At 42.3% G+C, this 19,488-nt stretch overlaps 1 long non-coding RNA gene across 1 annotated transcript in view; it reads left to right on the top strand.

The window, feature by feature from the left end:
- The first annotated feature begins 287 nt into the window (after positions 1 to 287).
- The window catches only part of LOC127473369 (uncharacterized), a 38,119-nt gene continuing 18,918 nt past the window's right edge, over positions 288 to 19,488 (top strand). Inside the window, exons 1-2 of the long non-coding RNA XR_007905397.1 lie at positions 288 to 391; positions 4,650 to 4,763. This is a non-coding gene — a long non-coding RNA (uncharacterized LOC127473369). The remainder of the gene's footprint in view (positions 392 to 4,649; positions 4,764 to 19,488) is intronic.

Genomic DNA, 19,488 nt, shown 5'->3' with positions numbered 1-19,488 from the left:
TTTTTTCAGTTACCTTTGAAACCATGACAGACCAATTCTTTTCCAGTTCCTAGATGCTGCTCAATGTTCAATCACTTATAATTGTACAGAAAATCAAAGTGGAAGCCACGGAATCAATACCTTCGAAACCAAAGAAATCTAAAAATCCCCGAGCCTGGGAGATCCTGAAAAGAAGTAAAAGACACTGCTACATATTCATGAGGCTTTACAGAGATGAATCTGAGTGATGAAAAGTGTCTCTGAGTGTAAAATGCCCACGTTCATTAGTTTCTTTTCAACACTCCCCAGGGCAGCACAGCAGCTTTTTGGGAGCCCAGCTGAAGGGGAAGGAATTCTGTCTCCAGGGCCATCCTTGGTTGTTCTTCAGTGGGTGTGAGCAGATGCTGCCCAGGTAGGATCCACCAGACAAACCTATTTAGAGCTCTGCCAAGCCCAAGATAACTAAGAAAAAAATAAGGGGTTTTGGGTTTTTTTTTTCATTCTCTCTTTCCGAGGGATTCGTGTTCTGTTTTATTTCTTGTTTAAAAACTATCACCGCTATGAAGAGTTGAACTCCACCAGAGACTTTGGGACCATTTTGATGGTTCCAGGAATGGAGGATCACCTGAATATAGGGAAAAAAACCCTACAAACCCACAAAATAGCAACTCCCAGCAATGTGTTGAAATTTAGGAGAGTTCTTGTGATAACAAGGCCATCGGCTGCCGCTCTGGGTGCCATGGAAACAGGGGAGGCTGCTTTCAATCCATTCCTAGGCCAGAAAAAAAGACAATAGGCTTTTGTGGGATGACTCATTGTAAGGACTTTTCCCACCTCTTTTATCAGTGCATGTAACTGCTGCCCTGGCAGAGGGACTGAGGGGTGTCCCGGGGCTGGTCAGTGCCTGCCAGAGAAGGAATACTGGGGATTTCTGAGTCTCTGGGCTCCTGATTTATGAGGGAGTTGAGGATCAAGTAGTCGAGGGTATTTTAAAATTAATTTTCAATTTAATTTTTAAGTAAATTTTAAATTAATTTTTTGATTCTTTCCTCACTCATACTGAGCAGGTTAATGCACCTTGTCTGGTGCTGTTTCAGTGCCAGTCCCACAGCACTGGCACACACAAACCCCTGACCCTCAGTGGTAGGAATAATGCACCATTAGGGAATAATGAGCTCTTCCTTCATCCTTCTCCTGTGGGCAGCCTTGGGGAAGGGAAGTACAGAGTGAAAGGTGAGGGGATTTCTTTCCTCTAATTCTGTTTTTGGCCCATGGTGGAGCCTGAACTGCAGTTTGGGCTCCCTGGAGCTGAAAATCTTGGGCCAAACCCCTCAATTCTGAATGATATTCCACAGGAGAGGGGGAGGAGGAGGCAGGAGAGCATTTCAACAGGCCCAGATTAGTTGTGCTCCTGCAGAACTGAGCGTGTTAGAAACACCGAAAGGTAACAACCCCGAGCACCAGGAGATTTGATTTTGCTGGTGTTGTTATTATTATTTAAAAGTAGCTGAAATGCACTGAGAAACTTGCAGGGGATGAATTCTGCTGAGTCCCAGTTGTTTTTGCGCCGAGGGATTTCCTGGCTGCTGTAGCCAGGCTTGTCCAGAGGGCCAGGAAGAGCCTGTGACCCCAAAGAAGGAGGAAAAGGAAAACACTGACATCACCATAAACTCCTGCTTTGGTTTTTGTACTCAGATATCCCAAATTTTAGATATTTTTATGTGTTTCAGTGCTCCCCCCCTCCATATTCTCAGTAAAACATCGTAACAAGGAATTTCTCGCTCCAGTGATGGGAATCAGTGTGATGGTTTTACCATTTGGAGCCTCATAAATGTGTTGTGCAGAGGATTGGAGTTATTGTCCTCGAGATCCTGTGATTGCTACACTAAATGTACAAAATCCATGCAGCTATTCATGTGCTAAGTTTTATGGCTCTGAGGGAACATCTGGAGATTTCCATTTGGAGTTTCCTCAGCTTGCTTTGCTGGGCAGGATGTGGGATTTCCCTCCAAACTCAGAGAATGAAAGCAGAGAGATGAATGTGAGGTTTTTGTAAGACATAATGATCCCATCCTTATATAAGATTTATGACAAAAATCCAGATTTCTCTCTGAGCTGCACATGGGTTGTTTGTTCTTCATGTTCCTCAGTAATACAGTAATTTGTTATGCTTAAGCTGATGTTTTTCTGGTTTCTTTACATTTGACTCATATTGTTTCTGTGCTTACGTGGAGATGAAGCCAAAGAGACAGATAATCTGGAGCAACATATCCTTGCTCTCCGTGCTTCAGCCATTTATTTCTGTTCTCTGTGATTTTCAGGGTCTATTGGAAAATAATTTAAATAAGTTGGCACATACAAACCTTGAAGGAAACCTAAATAACTTTAGCAGGTAACAGGAAAAATGTTTTTAAAGCTGACAGGTTGCCACTGCAGAGCCTTCAGCTGATGAGCTGCTTTCTGGCCCACTGGAAATCAGTCGCACTGGAATCCTTGGGAGCAAATCATCGGATGGAACGTGGGAAAGCTGGTCTGTGTTAGGATGTGGAGAAAGTTTGGGGAGAACAATAGTATTTATTTACAGATAACTGCCAAGATTGGCTGTTGGTTCCATATTAGCCCTGCCAAGTGTCGGTGTTTGGAGGGATAAGGATGTGGGTGAACTGTGCTGGAGTGGGAGATGACTCTGCTTTGGGCTCTATCCAGTGGGATGCTGCCTTATCCAACAATCAAGGTAGGAAGCCACAGGAAATCCCTGGAGTAGGTATGTGCTGGCTGGAATCTCCAGGAAGGAGGAGCACGGAGTCCAGTTTATTTCCATAGCAAATAAGAATTCCCATATAAAGGTTTGGCAGGGAGAACTGCTCACACACCTGGCCATAAATTCAATCCCATCAGATGAAGTTGGTTTTTTGTTTTAATTTACATATATGTGCCTTTTTTTCTTCTCTTTCCTTTCTTTCTTTTTTCTCTTTTCTCACTTAAAAAGTCTTCTTTGAGAAGGATTTGTTTAACTCAGCTCAAAGCTCTGCAGATACTTGATATCCCAGCACTTTTGTGATATTCTAGAACTCCATTGAACTGTTTCATTTTATTCCTGCAAGCCCAAGTGTGCAAAGCAAAATCCTTGGTTGGGAATTTATCCCCCCTTCCCCCAGTATTGTGGGTTAACACAAAAGCCACAACTGAGCTCTGCGTCTGCCAATTATTGAAAGATAAAATAGCAATTAGAGGGGGTGAAGAAGAAGGATGACAAACCTTTGACATGTTATCGTTCTTCCTGCTGGGAGATGATTATCCAAAGGGAGATGGAGCTGTGGGAAGCCACCCAGCCATCCTTCAAAACAGGAATTTTGTCACTCACTGCAGATTCCATTCCTTTCCTTGGCTGGGATGTTTCATTTATTTCAATTAATGGGCGCACTTGAGCTGACAAGATATTCACTTGTTTCTCTATTTTTTGCATTTTACTGTATTTTAGTGTCTGTGACTTGTCTCAGCATTGATATTTCTCACCATGATGTGTCTCCTATGACAAGGAAGGTCACACAACTGGAGATGCATCATCCATCCTTCAGGGCACTGAGAGGTTCTCAGCCCTGCCTCTCTGTCCCACTGCTGCTTGTCTGCCCATCTGGAACACCCAATTAACACCTGGGCTAATTAACAGTGCTGGGGGGGCCTCTTCTATTACCTGCTATTGGTTTCAGCAGGGATAAATCACACTGAACACTACAGGAGTTGTGCTAGGCCATGATGGAGAACATAAAAAAATGCACTTGCAGATTTTAAATATTCATAACATTTTTAATAGAAGATTTTGTATAGCGAATAAAACTGATATTTTACTTCTTTGTAGAGCACTAACAGGGCACTGTGTACCTTGGGCTCAGTGCAGGGACAGTGATCAGCTCATGGAGAAATAGCTGATTGGTATTTTTTTAAGTTTGGTTGTTTGCTGGGTTTGACAGTGGAGTTTGGCCTTTTGGAACTGTCCATCTTAAATGTATTGGTCTGTACAAAACTGCAGATGAAAGGCTGAGTGCAGTTATTCCCCATGGATTATCTCAGGGCAAAACACTTGGTCACTGAAGTCATGGATCCACAAACTGTTTGTATGACCACAAACAGGAGCATTTCTGACTTACAGATCAGTTCCTAAAGCTGAAAATATATGATTTAATTCCTATACTACTCCCACTTTCATGCAGGATCAGGTTTCCCCTTGTTGAAGAATATTTCTTTTCAGTTTAGGTCAGTTTTTAATAGAAAAAAAAAAATTCCTTGTGCTGGGAGCTGCTTTATAGAAGGAAAATTGCCTTTCTCCTCATCAACTTTTCCAAGCCTTTTGCAAAGATGAATTGGGGACTGTATTTCATTTTAACTAATCACATATTATTGCAGTTCTGTAGAGTAAATACACAGACTGTCAGTGGCACTTCAGAAGTCGCAGTTTCAGGGTTCCTGAAATCATCCTGAAAAAAAAGAAATGGAAATTATTTCTTATTTCCCACCCTGTGTTGCTTTGAATGCAAAATCTTGGCAGGACAAGAGGCAATAAATCGATTTTCAAGGAGTTCCAGTTAGGGATTGTTGGGGTTTGGGTGTTTAGCAACCTGTCCTGACAGTGGTGCTTGGTCTAAATGATCCTCCTACCTCATCTTTTCTAGCTGTCCATGAATTATCATCAGGAAGAAGGTACAGAGCTGCAAATGTCCAGACTGTGAGTTGATCACATGTATCATCTGCATGCTCCTGATCAGCCAAAAATGATGAAAAGCAAGGTAAGCAGTTGAGGAAATGTTCCCAAAATTGCCATGAGCTGTCTGCCCTGATGGACTTCAGTGTTATTTAAATGTCACCAAAAAATAATGTTTGGATATGATAAATGAGATGCCCGTTTCAGTGAGCTCACACACCTAAAAGCAAATACTGCTGCCCAGGCAGTTCTTAAATGGCATTTCAAAGAATTGGATCAGTCTTCCTCAGAATTGACAATTATGCAGAGAAAATAGATCGTTCAAAAAGGGGGTGATTGGGACATAGGATGGCTTTTGTTTTTCCAAATTTCATGCCTGTTGTGTTTTTATTCCATCCTCCTTTGTCCTCATTTAATGTTGGAGATCAGTTTGACCCTGGCTGCAGCTTACTGAGGAATCCCCTCTAGTTCCTTTTCTTTGGTGTGTTGCACACATTCCTTCTCCCCACCTTTTCCTAACCCTGTTGAAACCTCTTGCTGAGAGAACCAGGGGTTATACGAACTTCCCTCTGCCTGAGAAAATCAGTGGTAAGCAAGAAGCAAAGTGCTCCAAAAGGCAAAATGTAGGTCCAGCCTATTGCAGTGGTATGTGGCAGGGGGGTGGTCAGCAGGGCTTACATTTTGAAGGCTGCAGCACCAAGATTAAAGCCTGGAGTGGTGCCTTGCTCTGCTGGCAATTCCAGGGAAAATGGGTGTGAAGAAACTGCTCCTTAGAGTCTCCTCAGCAATTTTTCTAGAGGAAAATGAAGATATCCTGGCCCAGGACTCCCTTCCCGTGGCATTTTACTTGGAGGCAGAAGGAATGTGCTGGAGGTATTTGGACACACTGCTTTTATCAGGAGCTGTCTCTCCTATTTTGCTCATTACCGGAGTGTTGAGCCCTGTTAAATCCTCAAAGAAAATGTTCCTTGCACCAAACAGCAGAACAGATTGTTTGAGGTTTATCCCCAGCAGTTTAAATAAGGCATTACCTCTCCCTTGTCCGTGTGCAGGGGATGAGCAGAGCTGGAATTCGGCAGGTGGGAGATGCAGGATCAGCTTTGGAGCTGACTCAGTAACAGCTCAGTGTGTGCTGGGTCTCCCTTAAACCCAGCAGTGATTTATTTATTTTTCAAAGGAAAATGATCCCCTGTTTTGTTTAAGTCACATATGGAAGCAAAAGGAAAGATAAAATAGCAAGAGGAGGCACCACTTCTTTCTGCTGATGAGGCAGTTGATGGATGGCTCTCTGAGGACCTGACTGAACTCGGTGTTCTGCCCACCAAATGAAGATAAATCATTGGTGAAGGGTTTGTGGAGTACATGCCCCAAATCAATTATGCTCAACATGGAGATCTATTAATCTATTTCTTCCTCTTCACTCTCCCCAGCCTCCTTTAAATGGCTTTTTATCATTCCAAACACAGGTTAGTTAAGTGGTGGTACAGTTAGCACTAAAATCACAGTTGTGAGGAGTCCTTTCACCCCTTCCCTGTGCTCTGCCCAATTACCTGAACTCAGTTTTATAACATTTCTCCCAAAGAATCCCTAAGTGTCTCCAGTGAAATGGTCCTATGGACACTGATCTTTCTGCAGGGCTTTGGTGGGTGTTGTCACCTTTCCTTGGAAACACAAAGATTCCTGTACGGAGAAAAAACAGCAAATTGTGCCTATATAAGGCTGTAGAGTTGAAAACACTGCAATGAAAAAGTCCTATCCAGGAAATTGTCTCTATTGAATGATGTTTTAGGGAAATCCAGCAGAGTTCAAAGCCAGACTGTATTAGATGCTCTCAGTTCCCAGGGAAAAATAGTCCATTCGTGGTCAATGCCTAACCAAGGAAGATGAGGGAGGCAGAGCAAGCATTGAAGGGAGGATAAGTAACAGCTGGGAATTTAAAATTTTAAATTTTGACAGTTTTTAAATTATGAGGTCACCTTATGTTTCTGAACCAGAAACATTTCCATGGTGAGCAGCTGCCTCCAGTCTACCTCCTCCCATCTGGTATTTCCCCATGTTAACAGTGTTAAGGTTGTTAATCCATCAGGTAGGCAAAGCATTTCAAATGAGTTCCAAATCCCAGCCCAGATCATTTCTGTCCTGGCAGTGAATGACTGGCATTAGAATGACCCACTAGTTCTGATGCCATAAAAAGCAGCCTGTTTTAGGATGACTTTTGTGGCTGTACTCAGAAGTTCAAGGAACCGTGTAAAGTCTCTAAATCCCACGAGAACATATTCCCTGGGAGAATCCCCTGAAGGAAGGGAGGCACTCAGGCATCTTTGCAGCCTCTAAGGATGGAGAAAAATCACCTTAATATTAAAAGGTGGTGCTTTGCAGCTCCACAGGTTGGAACTTTCACCCAGACATGCTCAGACCCCTGTCTGAGACCTCTGGGGTTGTCCTAGAAAGTGTTTGAAATGCTATTTTTGTCTTTCAGTAGCTCAAGAGTTCCTGTCAATAAAGCCTGAGATACAAAAGCAATACTTTGAGTCTTTCAGAGCAGGGTTTCAGTTTCGTGGCTCTGAATTTCATTGACTTTCTAAACAGAGTTGAGCTTTTGTTGGTAATCCATGCAAAGCAAGTGGCCACTGCGTAAATCCTTAGTTCTGCGATAAAGCCCATGCATACAAAACTAAACTGGATGGAATCTGTAAGGCTGGGGTGGAATTTCCAGCTTTTATCCTCAGCCTTTCTTCTGGTGGAATTAATGAATGTTTGGGATTGTTGCAGCTGCAGTCAAACTCTGTGACATATTGGTTAGTAGTGTATTGACAAAAATTGGTCTCTCTGTTAACAAGAAACAACACAGTGATTAATAGGTTACGTAAGTTCTACACAGTGTGCAGACAGATGTTTGAAGAAGTGAAGCATCCCAAACAATCAATAATGATGGAAGCAGGAGATAAATTTTCCATCTCAGTCTCGATCATCATCATCAGAAAATGATCCCAGTGTTTTAGGGAAGGACTAACTTATTTCCATTCTGTTCTTGTTTATTGTTATTTTTTTATTATTTATTTATTATTATTATTATTTTTATATGAATTTGCTGAGTGGATTTTCCAGCCACCAAGAAAAGAGGTTTTCTCAGATTGTACCATCAGGAATTTCTGATCCCAGGTAGATCCAGTTTGGCAGAGCAAGCCTTGAAACTGGCCTCAGCTCTCTGATATGATCCAAGTCAAATCCATGTTTGACATCACTTTAACATGACACAAGAAAGAAATCTAGTTTAAATACAGGAAAAAGACATTCAGAATACATTGTTTGAGCTTTATTTAGCGTAAGGATTTTTTTCCCACATGAATTCACATGGGAAAGGGCTGTCAGTGAGGATGTTCCTGTTTTCCTGCCTTTTTCAATCTGCCAGATAAAACCACAAAGGTTATTGTTGTTAAGATTTCCAGTTTGTTTTCCTGATTTTCAGATGTCATTCAGAGAAAGAAACTCTACAAAGGTAAGAATTGAGCCAAGTGTCAAACTTGCCCAGCTCCACTCCTCTTTTTTTACTTTCCTCAGTGTAGGAAGAAGAGGCAGAATGAGCAGAAAGGAGTCGGAGCTTATGAGGGAGAAGAAGGAATAAAGCAACACCTCTTTTTTAGCTGAAACCTGGCTTGGAGAAGCATTGACTTTCTTAGCACTGCTTAGGGCTGAAAAGATCTATTCATAGCAAACCCTGGCCCAGGAAACCGATTTTTTTACTCATTTGGCTTTTAAGGCCTATTTTTCATTTTCCTTTTGTTCTGTGGCAGCAGATGTATTCCAGCCTTTGCATGGAAGTTTTTTCTGTTCCCAGTACCATCCCCCTTTATGGGTAAGGCACTTAATGGACTTTACTCCCCAAGATAGAATTAAAAAATACTACAGTAATGACACTTGGCACTGTGTTTCCAGAGCCTTGTGTCATTTTTGCTTTCACTAAACAATATATTCATGTGGGTATTCTCTGAAATCACTGCGAATTCAGCTACCACAAACGTGAGGGCAGAGAAAAACAGTCTGAGGTGGCTCAGTGAAAACACCTTTATTTCTTCTGAGCTGTCCTGAAGGACTGAAAAACATCCCCCTGATTTAGGGAGTGTGGATGGAGATCTAAGGATTGTGCCATGTTCAGAAACTGGGAAATAGATGTGGGGATATCTAGATATAAGGATGGGAAATATTATCCATACACTGATATCCACATCCCCTGGATTAAACACAATTTATGGAGTTGATACAAAGACTATAAAATCACAGTTCAAAGGCAGGTGAACAAACCCAAGGGCTGTTCTCTGAGGGCTGTTTCCAAAGCAATGATCCCCCTCAGCTGTGGTGTGAGGGCACTGCTGAGGGTGCATCACCTGCAGCTGGACCTTCTCTCCATCCCCTTCCCCTTCCCAGGCTGCATTCCCCTTCCAGCACCCGAGCAGGGCTGTTCTCCTGCACTGTTTCCAGGATATTTGTGTTCTTGGATCCCTCGTGGCATCAGGATGTTCCTCTGTCAAGGTAAGAGCATCAGGATGTTCCTCTGTCAAGGTAAGAGCCTGTGGCTGAGCCTGCCCTCATGAGGGACCTGCTTTGGGGAGAGAGTGGGAAAAGGGAGCCAGGGCTTTAACTTGGACATGAGACATTTTGAGGCATTTGTGTTGGCTTTATTATGTCTCTGCTTTATGAGGTTTAGTTTAACGTTCTGTGTATTTGGATATGAGGTTTAATTGAATGTTCTGTGTGTTTCGACATGCTGGTTTTTTGGAGGGGTTTTTGGTTGTTGCTATTTCTTGTGGGTTTTTTGCTATTGAGCTTTTACTGGTTTGATCTGTAGAAATGCTTAAATTAGGAACAACTTGTGTGGAAAACTTGCTTTTTCCTGGAGCACCCCTGAGAAACGTGGTCCTTTAATACGTAAGAGGGCACATGATTTGTGGTTTTTCAGGGTTTTTTTCCCCAGATGTCAGTAATGGCACTCTGAGGGGAAGAGCTGTGTTTGCACTGTGAGGTAGCTCTGGATTGGGCAGAAAGGCCTCTCTTGCCTAAATGAAACAGGAAAAAACATCCTAGGAAACAACAGACTTATGGAGATGATACAAAGACACTATAAAATCACAGTTCAAAGGCAGGTGAACAAAACCTGATGGTTTTCTGAGGGACTTTTCCAATGCAATGATCCCCCTCAGCTGTGGTGTGAGGGCACTGCTGAGGGTGCATCGCCTGCAGCTGGACCTCCTCCCCATCCCTTTTCCCAGCTCCATTCCCCTTCCAGCACCCAAGCAGGGCTGTTCTCCCACGCTGTTTCCAGGATATTTGTGTTCTTGGATCCCTTGTGGCATCAGGATGTTCCTCTGTCAAGGTAAGAGCCTGTGGCTGAGCCTGCCCTCATGAGGGACCTGCTTTGGGGAGAGGGTGGGAAAAGGGAGCCGGGGCTTTAACTTGGACATGAGACATTTTGAGGCATTTGTGTTGGCTTTATTATGTCTCTGCTTTATGAGGTTTAATTTAACGTTCTGTGTATTTGGATATGAGGTTTAATTGAATGTTCTGTGTGTTTCAATGTGCTGTGGTTTTTTTGGGGAGGGGTTGTTGTTGTTGGTTCTTGTGGTTTTTTTGCTATTGAGTTTTTAATGGTTTGATCTGCAGAAATGCTTAAATTGGGAACAACTTGTGTGGAAAACTTGCTTTTTCCTGGAGTACCCCTGAGAAATGTGGTCCTTTAATACATAAGGAGGGACTTTGTTTGTGGGGTTTTGGAGTTTTTCCCCAAATGTCAATAATGGCGGTCTGAGGGGAAGAGCTGTGTTTGCACTGTGAGGTGGCTCTGGACTGGGTGGAAAGGCCTTTCTCTCCTAATTTTGCGAGTCTTGGAAGAACTGTGGCTCAAAACTTAGCTGTTCTTGGGTGTCTTTTAAAGGTTTCTTCCTGCATGGTAACAATAGACAGAATTCAAAGTGGTTTATCTTGCCGTTGAAAATAAAACTGAACCCTTTGCATCCACCTATTGTATTTGCTTTGCAAAACTACTTGGCAGCAGCAGTTAAAGAGCAAAGCGGGGTGTGATGGTGCTGGATGGGCCCTTAGAGGAAGGTTTGAATTGTGTTAATGCCTTTGTTGCCAAATGAAATATTCCTAAGACATTTATCATGTGTTGTTTGTAAATAGTGAGTAAATATGTGCAAGAGCTTGTTAGTGTTTTCCTTCCCCGTCTCGCTTCTGAAATGGTCCATTACTGGCTTCTCTTTGCATTCATTTTTAGTATGAAAATCATTTCACTATGAAAATCAATAACAGTATTTTGTGAGGTTGTTGGAGTGAACAGAACATGTGTTTAATGGGTTGTGGGCATCCATGTCAGAACAGCTAAAAAAGCTTGGCTACAGAAACCAGTGCTGATGTGGTTCTGATTAAAAGCCATCAAAAATAGTATGCTACAAAAGGAAATTAGTAGGTACATGGTAACATTTATAAGTTTTAAACTTTAGTATTTAAGCTGGAAAATGGGGGTTTCTAATAATAAATTGGGGTTTCTTTATTAAAAAAAAATCTCTTACCACAGTATTTTTCTTCATGAGCATTTGAACCTCCTGCTATGCTACAGAAACCACAAATCTGAGCTACTTCTGTTTTAAAAAATAAGCTAGAAAAGATCCCCAAAGGTCAGGCTTAAAATATACTCCTGGTAGTTTTTGCTTGTTCAAGATCTGTGGTTCAGTTTTTTGCTATTGAGAATTATTGTAGAGCTTCTTTTTTGTCATTTTTCTTCCCATAAATATCTGTGGGATTTTTTTTCTTTATTCCCTGGAGGAAAAGCTTATACATAATTCCAAATATACACCTCATGGTGTTATTCCATTAAAAAAAAAAATCTCAAAATCCCAAAACTATCTCAACTAATGATGTTTGATGCCTGCTGAGTGAAATTACAACTAACAGAATAAGAGATGTTACTTGTACTTATTTAGGTTGTCATCTAATCAAGTGTAAGAAATGCATTTAACTTTGACCACAGAAACTCAGTTTTTTGGTCAACTGTGTGTGTTAGTCTCATATCTTGGGAAAAAATATATTTGGAACAACAATCTTTTAAGATTAATTGCCCTGTATCTAACTATTGATTACTAACCTTTTTTTCCTACCTTATGAAAATACTCTGATTTTTACTTTGATGAGCTTTTCTAGCAATGAAACGGGGAACTCACAAGGACCTTAAAGAAGTATAAAAGAACATTTTAGTGGGTGGTGGAAATAGCTGGAAGTGGGGGGTTGCTGGAAAAAAAATTCCAAAAGCTGAATTTATTCTGTTTGGCAGGAGGCAAGAACAGTCCAAATGGACACTGCAAAACACTGAAGGTCGTAGCATTTTGCTATCTCAGCATCCTTTGGTGCTTTAATGAGCATTTTTTGATTATTCATCCAATTATATAACACCTTACACTGATTTTACTTGCAAATACAGTCAAATGTGCCAGAGGACTCTGCAGTTCTTCATTTCCACAATATTTCATGAGTTTTAGTGAAGTCATTATAATAGTGGCCTTTACGTGCACAATAAATCCCAGGCATCAATTATATCCTTAGAAATAAAAGGGACGTTATTTGTGGCTGTGGAGATGACAATAGAGACATATTTTTCCCAAAAAAAAGAACTTCTTGTGCAGGTCTGAGCAGTGACTTTCTGGGACTGAGGTGAAAGTCCTTGAGTTTGTACTGGATCAGAACCTGGTGCTGCCCTTTACTTGGACAAGAGATTGAAGGCTTTTCTTCCATGCTCCTGACTCTGCTGGAACTCAAGCCCAGCATTTCCCAAAAGGAATCTTGGTTCTCAGCTCCCCCTCATTCCCACTACTGCCCCCCCCAGGTTTGAGGACTTCACTTGCTTCCCCCAATGGAAAATGCTGCTCATGAACACCCACCTCAGCAATTCCAGAGCCACTGGCACTTGAGCCCAGGAATATTCCCGTGTTCCAGGAGGTAAAATGTGATGCTTCCAGCTGGTGTTGATGGTGCTCTGTTTTAACTGTGTCTGGCAGGTGAAGTTTAGCCATCTTTAGGCTCTTTCTCACAGATTAATTCTGGCCTTTTATCCTCATTGGTACTTTATACCTTGTTTTAGATCCAAACTAATCACCTTCACTAACTTTCTTTTCCAGGTTGGAAGAATCTTAACCATCCTGGTGCTGTCGTTGTGTTGGTTGTGGGCAGCTCCTCTGTGCCCAGAGGGTTGTACTAAAACCCTTTACCTGCAGCCCAAAACAAGGCAGTGATTAAAAGCCAGATATGCTCCTTGAAATCAGCCTTTGTGCTCCCTGAAATTGCCATTTCCATGTTATGTGTGGGATGCAGGAGCCCCTCCAGCATCAATCACAGCAGTGATTGGAGACAGGGACTTGCAGCAAGTGATCTCCATAATCTTTCTTTCTGAACCCATGACAGGAAGGCCAATATTTCTGCTTTCCCTCAGAAATTATTATCAGGTGGTAGGAATAAATCACCAGGGAAATTTTTGCATCCAAGATGCTGGAGGCAGCTGTTCTGGGAATTCCAGGGAATATCTGCTCTGTGGCCTGGCTGCAAAAGCTGCTTGATCCAAATGCAATGGCAGTTTGGAAAGACAAGTCTAGAGTCATCAGCTTGGATTTTCAGTTGTTTGACTGATTTATTTTCTAGTAATAATTACTCTTTCCCAGTGGACTGATCTAGCCTTTAGTTTTCCATGTATGACAATTCTTTCCACGTGCAATAATTTCAGGATCCTCCAGATATTAGTCCTAGATTGCAGTCTGCTCTAACAGGAACTCAGTATCCCAGGAGCAAGAATTGTGTATTCAGTGCAAATTTCCTTTATAAATGGGAATATGGTGCCACTTTGAGTTATCCTTGGGATTTGATAGACAGCCCCCAAACAAAGCAGGTTCTGTGGTTAATAAGAACAGCCCTGGACTCTCTAAAGACCTGCAAAGCACTCCCAAAACTGCCAGTCCTGTTTCAGGACTGCACCCTGCCAGTGTTTTCCCAGTTACATGTGGGACAAATACAGAATTCCAGGTGCAGTATAAAAACCCTGTCGGATTCCTGAAATGCCCAAACCAGAGCAGTTAAATATTTCCCAATGAGGACTGAGAATGTTTTGCTTGATTAAACTGTGTCCAGTGTTCTGTGGTGTAAATCATATTCCCAGTTTCTCTGTGTTCATGTTGAGGCATTTGGATCCCACTGATGTTTATTTTTGTCCCATTTCCCATCAAGTAAGAGGAGCCACAATCTGAAATCTTGAAATATCCTCTGTGCCATCTTTAGCCAGGAGCACACTTGGCAGTATAGGGAATTTCTTGGTTAAGAGCATCAAAACAATTATTTGGCTGAGGGGTATCAATCTGAGGAGCGTGTTCAAAGTACAAGGGTGTGTAAACTAATGGGTTTAGAGATAAAGCAGTTTGTACATGGCTTCGAGTGATTCACTTCCAAACACTCCTTGAGTGTTTTTGTGGATTCTGGTGAGTGTTTTATGTCATGTTGGGGGCTCTGTGCTCTCAGAAGAGTTGCACTGCGTGGTTTACATAAGTCAAATTATACCCGCTTTGATGGTGGAAACTACCAGCAATGAGTGACCCCTTTCCTCCAGCTGGTATTAAAAATGTTCTTTGATATGATGGGAATTGCTCAAACACTGGGATTTTTCCAAAGGCTTGAAAGTCGCTGAGATGTTCTGCTGCTGTGTGGGAGAAAATATATTATTTAACATCAGAAACTGTGCCTGGAACCATTGGGAGGTGTGGTTGGCTCAGATGCATTGGAATTCTTTATCGTGGCACTTTGTGCTGCTAATGAGGGGCTGTTGGGAGTGAGGGCCATTCTGCATGGCAATGAATGCCCTGACACCTCGGGGCCATAGGGTTTGCCTTTCCCTCTCTCCTGGAAGGAGATCCCTCACTCTGGCAGAACCTGCAATTAGAGCTTTGCTGGAAGGGATTGTCCTCTGCTGTGCCCTCGTGGGTGTGAGTGGGAAGAAAGCCACCTTGGGCTGGAAAATACAGACACTTTCAATCTAAAGTTGCTCAGAAGAGGGGTTTTCAGGTGCTTAAAATATTTTCCTCTGCATTTACTTTAATTATTATTCATTATATATATTTATCCTGCATTAAAATCCAAGCTGTGCCGTATTTTCTCCTGGTTTGTACTCTCATGGCACATCCAGGATGTGTCAGGTCATAACCAAAGTGATTCCTTCCTGTCTCCCCTATTTCCCTGGGGGCTGCACAATACATTGTACACAATGTGCTCCTAAAAGAGAAGCATTCCAGGGGTCCTGACCAAACATTCCAGGTCCAGCTTGTTGGAACAGTCATGGAAACAAAAGTTTTCTCCAATTCCAGGTCCAGGACCCATTCTAGTCTAGGTTTTCCCCCATTCCATTTTCCAGTCCCCAGGTAACTTGGAAGATGCTCAGGTAGCACCTTTTTAAGGACATTATAGCAAGAATGAGTATTTTATAGTCCTTCCAACTCCGTCCAGTGTCATCTTTTCTTGGGTAATGAGGAGGACATGCTTTCAAGGACTACACTTCCAAATATCCCATTTTTTTAAGGTAATTACCAACAGGAAAACGATCCTTCATCTTTAATTATTTAAGAGAGCGACATCCCCCAGCAGGAGCCCCAGCACAGACATGGTACTTCCTAGGATTGATATCTGCAGGGGTTTGTTCCCAGTAAACAAGGCTGGAACACCATCAATTCCACGTGTCTGCAGGGTGTCCAGGACAGCTTTTAATGGGATGTGAGCCCTCCTGCCCAGGCAATGAAGCTGTTTCTCTCCTCAGGAAAAAGGAATCTGCTCTTGGAATAAGGTCTAATTCAATTTTTCTGGTGCAAAAGGAGTTTATTCTTGGTAGATCCCTCCCCTTCTCCTGGACTTCCAGCTAAATTTGTTGCTTCCTGCTTTGCAAACTCTGCCATCCCGAATCTCTGATTCCAGTGGGGCCAGGAATTTGCAGCTGTGATTTACAAGGCTGTAGAGCTGCAAAGGGTTCGGGAGATGCTCACTCAGGGATTCTCTGGGGACTGGAGATCCCAGGAAAAGGAGGGATTTTCCAACAAATCATGACAGTCTGGAAACAAGTATTTGTGATACTCTACATACAAACCATCAGAAAGTCCTAATCTGAAGGGGATCTAAGTTTTGTGGTACAAAGCAGGGTTAATAGTGTCAAGCTGATATTTGCATTAGCTACCTAATTATTTAATTCATCTGAATGTTAGATGTCTGGGTTTTATGTTAATTGGGCACATTTCTGGCAAGGGAAAAATAACATCTGACAGTGACATTTAGTGACACTTGAGTCTGGCTCATGTTGGAGCAATAATTTCTGTTCTGGTATTAGGTCAGGCTAAAATGCAGGTGTTCAGGTGCTGTGGGAGTGATTTCCCACATCCCCCAGCTGCAGGGCAGAGGGGGACAGGACTCCCCCTGTGCCACCCCTGTCCTTTCATTCTCTTCTGATGATGCAAATATAAGGATACACATTCTCCTCCTCTCCCCTCTACCCTCCATTGTGCTCTTGGCAGACAGAACAGAAGGAATAAATTGTAATTTTCCAAACTCCATAATTTAATGATTGTGTTTGGTCTGTGCTACCAGGCTTGCGTTTTACATCCCATTAAATTAAAGCAATTCCTGAAATGTTAAACTTGATGGAGATCTGGGGGAAAAGAGCTCCCTCATTTTAATAATTAAATGGCAACAAACCAAACAAACCTGTTGTTTTTTCTGCCACTTGGATAAGAAGGAAATAGCACCAGGTGGTTGTGACCGGGTTGGGTTGTTTGCAGGACATGAGCTGAGGGCCTGAGGCATCAGTGATGCATGGAAGGGCTCAGGGAGGCACTTCCAGACATGACTGAGCTTAAACACCTCGGACAAAATCATTACTCCACAGAAGGCAATAGAATTGAGCTCTGGTTCCTTCGGGATGGAGATTTTTCTGCCCCTGAGCCATTGGGAGGGAGAGGAGTTCTTATCGATTGTGGTATCCTGCAAGTTTGGGAATATTCCCTCAGCAAGCAGTAGGTTTGAGCCTGTGGAGCTGTGAGTGATCTTCGTTTCATTGATTTCTGTGGGTCTGCAGTTTCCTGAAGGACAAGATAAACTTCAGAATTTTCCCCTGTCCCTTTGATGCTTATTTTCCCCAAAAGCTGCTCAGAGCAGCCCGTGGGCCCCAAGGCTGAGTTCTCTTTGTGTCCCATGAGCTGCTGACAGCACAGCCCCAGCCCTGGGGCTGTCCAAGAACCACACAAGGTCCTGGAAGATCTGCAGTCTACTTCTTCCTGGATCAGCAGTGCCACTGCCTCAGCCAGAAGTGTCTCAGTCACGGTGCCTTCTGCACACTGAAGGTTTCTCCCTTGGCAGAGTTGGTTTTGGTGGCAGCGAGACTCTGCATTAGAGAGACGTTAAATTGAGAGACTCGGTTGTGAGACTGATTAATGTCGGAATCCAAAGGCATGAGGGGTGTCTTAAGCATTCAGGGTGATGGAAATACCAACAATTCTTTCATTTCAACAGTTCTTAAATTTCTTTTAAAAGAAATTTAAATCTCTCATCCAAAAGAGAACGCACCAGAAAGAGGGTATATGAAGTCTTACCTCTCTCCCAGGGAGAAATACTTACCTTACAGCTTGACTTAGGTGTGTTGGAGGATTAAAATCCAGAGCTATTTATTGTATTGCTTCTTGACTCCTCAGTTGTCTTTCTGGTCCTGGGCAATTGGATCAAACTCTCTTAAAGCAGAGAACAGCACTGGCTGCTTTTATACAGTGACTTAAGATGCATTTGAGAAAGCGGGAGAGCTGGAGTTCCTCTGTCTTTTTGTGTGTCCAGAAGTGGCATTTACAGGCCCCATAAATCACCTCTTGCTGTGAAGAGGAGCAGTGGGATTGCTGCACTAAGAATACAGGAATATAACTTCATATCCCAATGGTAAAGGTACTTTTTCCAGGAGGGAAGCAATCCTGGGTTCTGAACAGCTACAATTGGCCTGGGTGTCCTTGTGTGCACTGAGATGGCAGGAGGGGAGGGGGGTTGATGTTCACAACTCTAGAAAACCAACCCAGAAGTGACCTGTGCATTACATACCAAACATCCAGAGTTTGGGACAGGGATTTAGACACCTAAAAGCTTCAGTTGTGAGGCAGCATTTCCTGCTGAGTTATTGACTGTATCTGCACCTCCCTGCACAGAGCTCCAGGTAGAATAATTTGTTTGTATTGACAAGAGCTGAGGTGGAAGTAAATTAATTTAGTCAAACTCATTGATTTTTCCACACTTATGAAGAAGGGAGGTAAGATCATCTTGATGCTGCCATCACAAGGCTTCTCTCAAAGGGTCATATTCTACTTTTTCTGAAGGCAATTCAACAAAAATAATGGTGGGTTTGCTGAATTTTCCCAAAGAGGAGCCACTTCTGACACGGCACTTAAATTAAGGGTGACTTTCACCAAAAGCTGAAACATGTTTGAAAATCAGGGTGATGTGGAATCTCTGACTTGCAGTCTCAACAGAATGAGCAGTAAACCTGGGAGTAAAACACCAGGAGCAGGAATTTTACAGCTTCAAAGGGTATTTGAGTTCTGTCTCTAGTCTGGAAATATGGAATAATCAGAACTACAGGGTGGAATTTATCTCAACATGTCATAGATAGTGTCTGATCATAAATTCTGACTTGTGAGCCTGTAGTACTTTTCCAGTTAGGGCAAGCCTTGGGAATGTGGGATAAAAATGGATCCGTTATTTACCCATGGATATCTCAATTACTGCTGTCCTTGATTGGTCTTGTTCTTTTCATTATTGACCTTCTAAAGGGGATTAAAATTAGCCACATATTGAATGGTTCTTACCATTTACTCCAGGTGACTTTCTGAGGGACATTCACTGATCATAAGCAGTCAGTTTAATTTCATTTCTTGATTAAATGAAACTAATGAATTTTCTTTATTAAAACTTGTTTGGGGGAAACAAATATGTGAAAGTTATTTATCTCGTTTGTGTGGAACTTCCTTAAGAAAAACCAAAGAGCCAGAATGTAGATTGTATGAAGTGTATAGGAAGTGGTCTTGTTATTCATTTCATTTCCTGTTTGAGAAATTATCAGAAATATGTGAAATTATTCAAAAGGCCAGTCTGGTGTGTTCTGCATCAGCCCCATTCATAGGAAAGTGTTTAGTACTTAGCATTTCTATAGTGCTGTGTGGGTTCATATTTGTATGACTCCCCCTGGCAGAGATTTTTGACACACTCCTTAGTCTTCATCTGTCCATGAAATGGGTAATTTAGGCAGCATGGCCGATTAATTACTGAAAAAAAAAACCAACCCTTTTGTGCTCAGGGTGATGTAACTGCAATTACCTCTCATTTCAGTGTGGAAAAGGTGTGATAACCACTCATTTGTGCAGCTGAAGGGTTTAACTGGGAGTTCTTACAGTGCACAGTGCAACTGTAATTAAAGCACGCGGGTTTCTGGTATGAGAAGTCCTCGTACATCAAGTGGCAATAAGAGATGAATCAGTCATATTAAATCTCCAGTTTCTTTGTTCACATCGTGTCAACCCCCAAATTTCCAGTGTTGTCAGTGCTCACCTGGTTAAACACAGAGCTCCTGCAGAGCAAGCAGAGCACAGGGACACGGGGCAATAATAATTTAAATGATATTTACACATTTGAAGTGATTCAGATGCTTCTGGTTAACTGGGAATGGATGAGTTTAGGAGTAAAAACATCAGCTTCTTTTTAGAAAGCATCCCCCG

The sequence above is a fragment of the Manacus candei genome, unplaced genomic scaffold (genome assembly GCF_025592945.1).
Source record: "Manacus candei isolate 608988 ecotype Guabito, Panama unplaced genomic scaffold, ASM2559294v1 h1tg000035l, whole genome shotgun sequence".
Lineage (NCBI taxonomy): Eukaryota > Metazoa > Chordata > Aves > Passeriformes > Pipridae > Manacus > Manacus candei.
The sequence above is the reverse complement of the archived record's forward strand: the minus strand, read 5'-3'. Positions and strand labels throughout refer to the sequence as shown.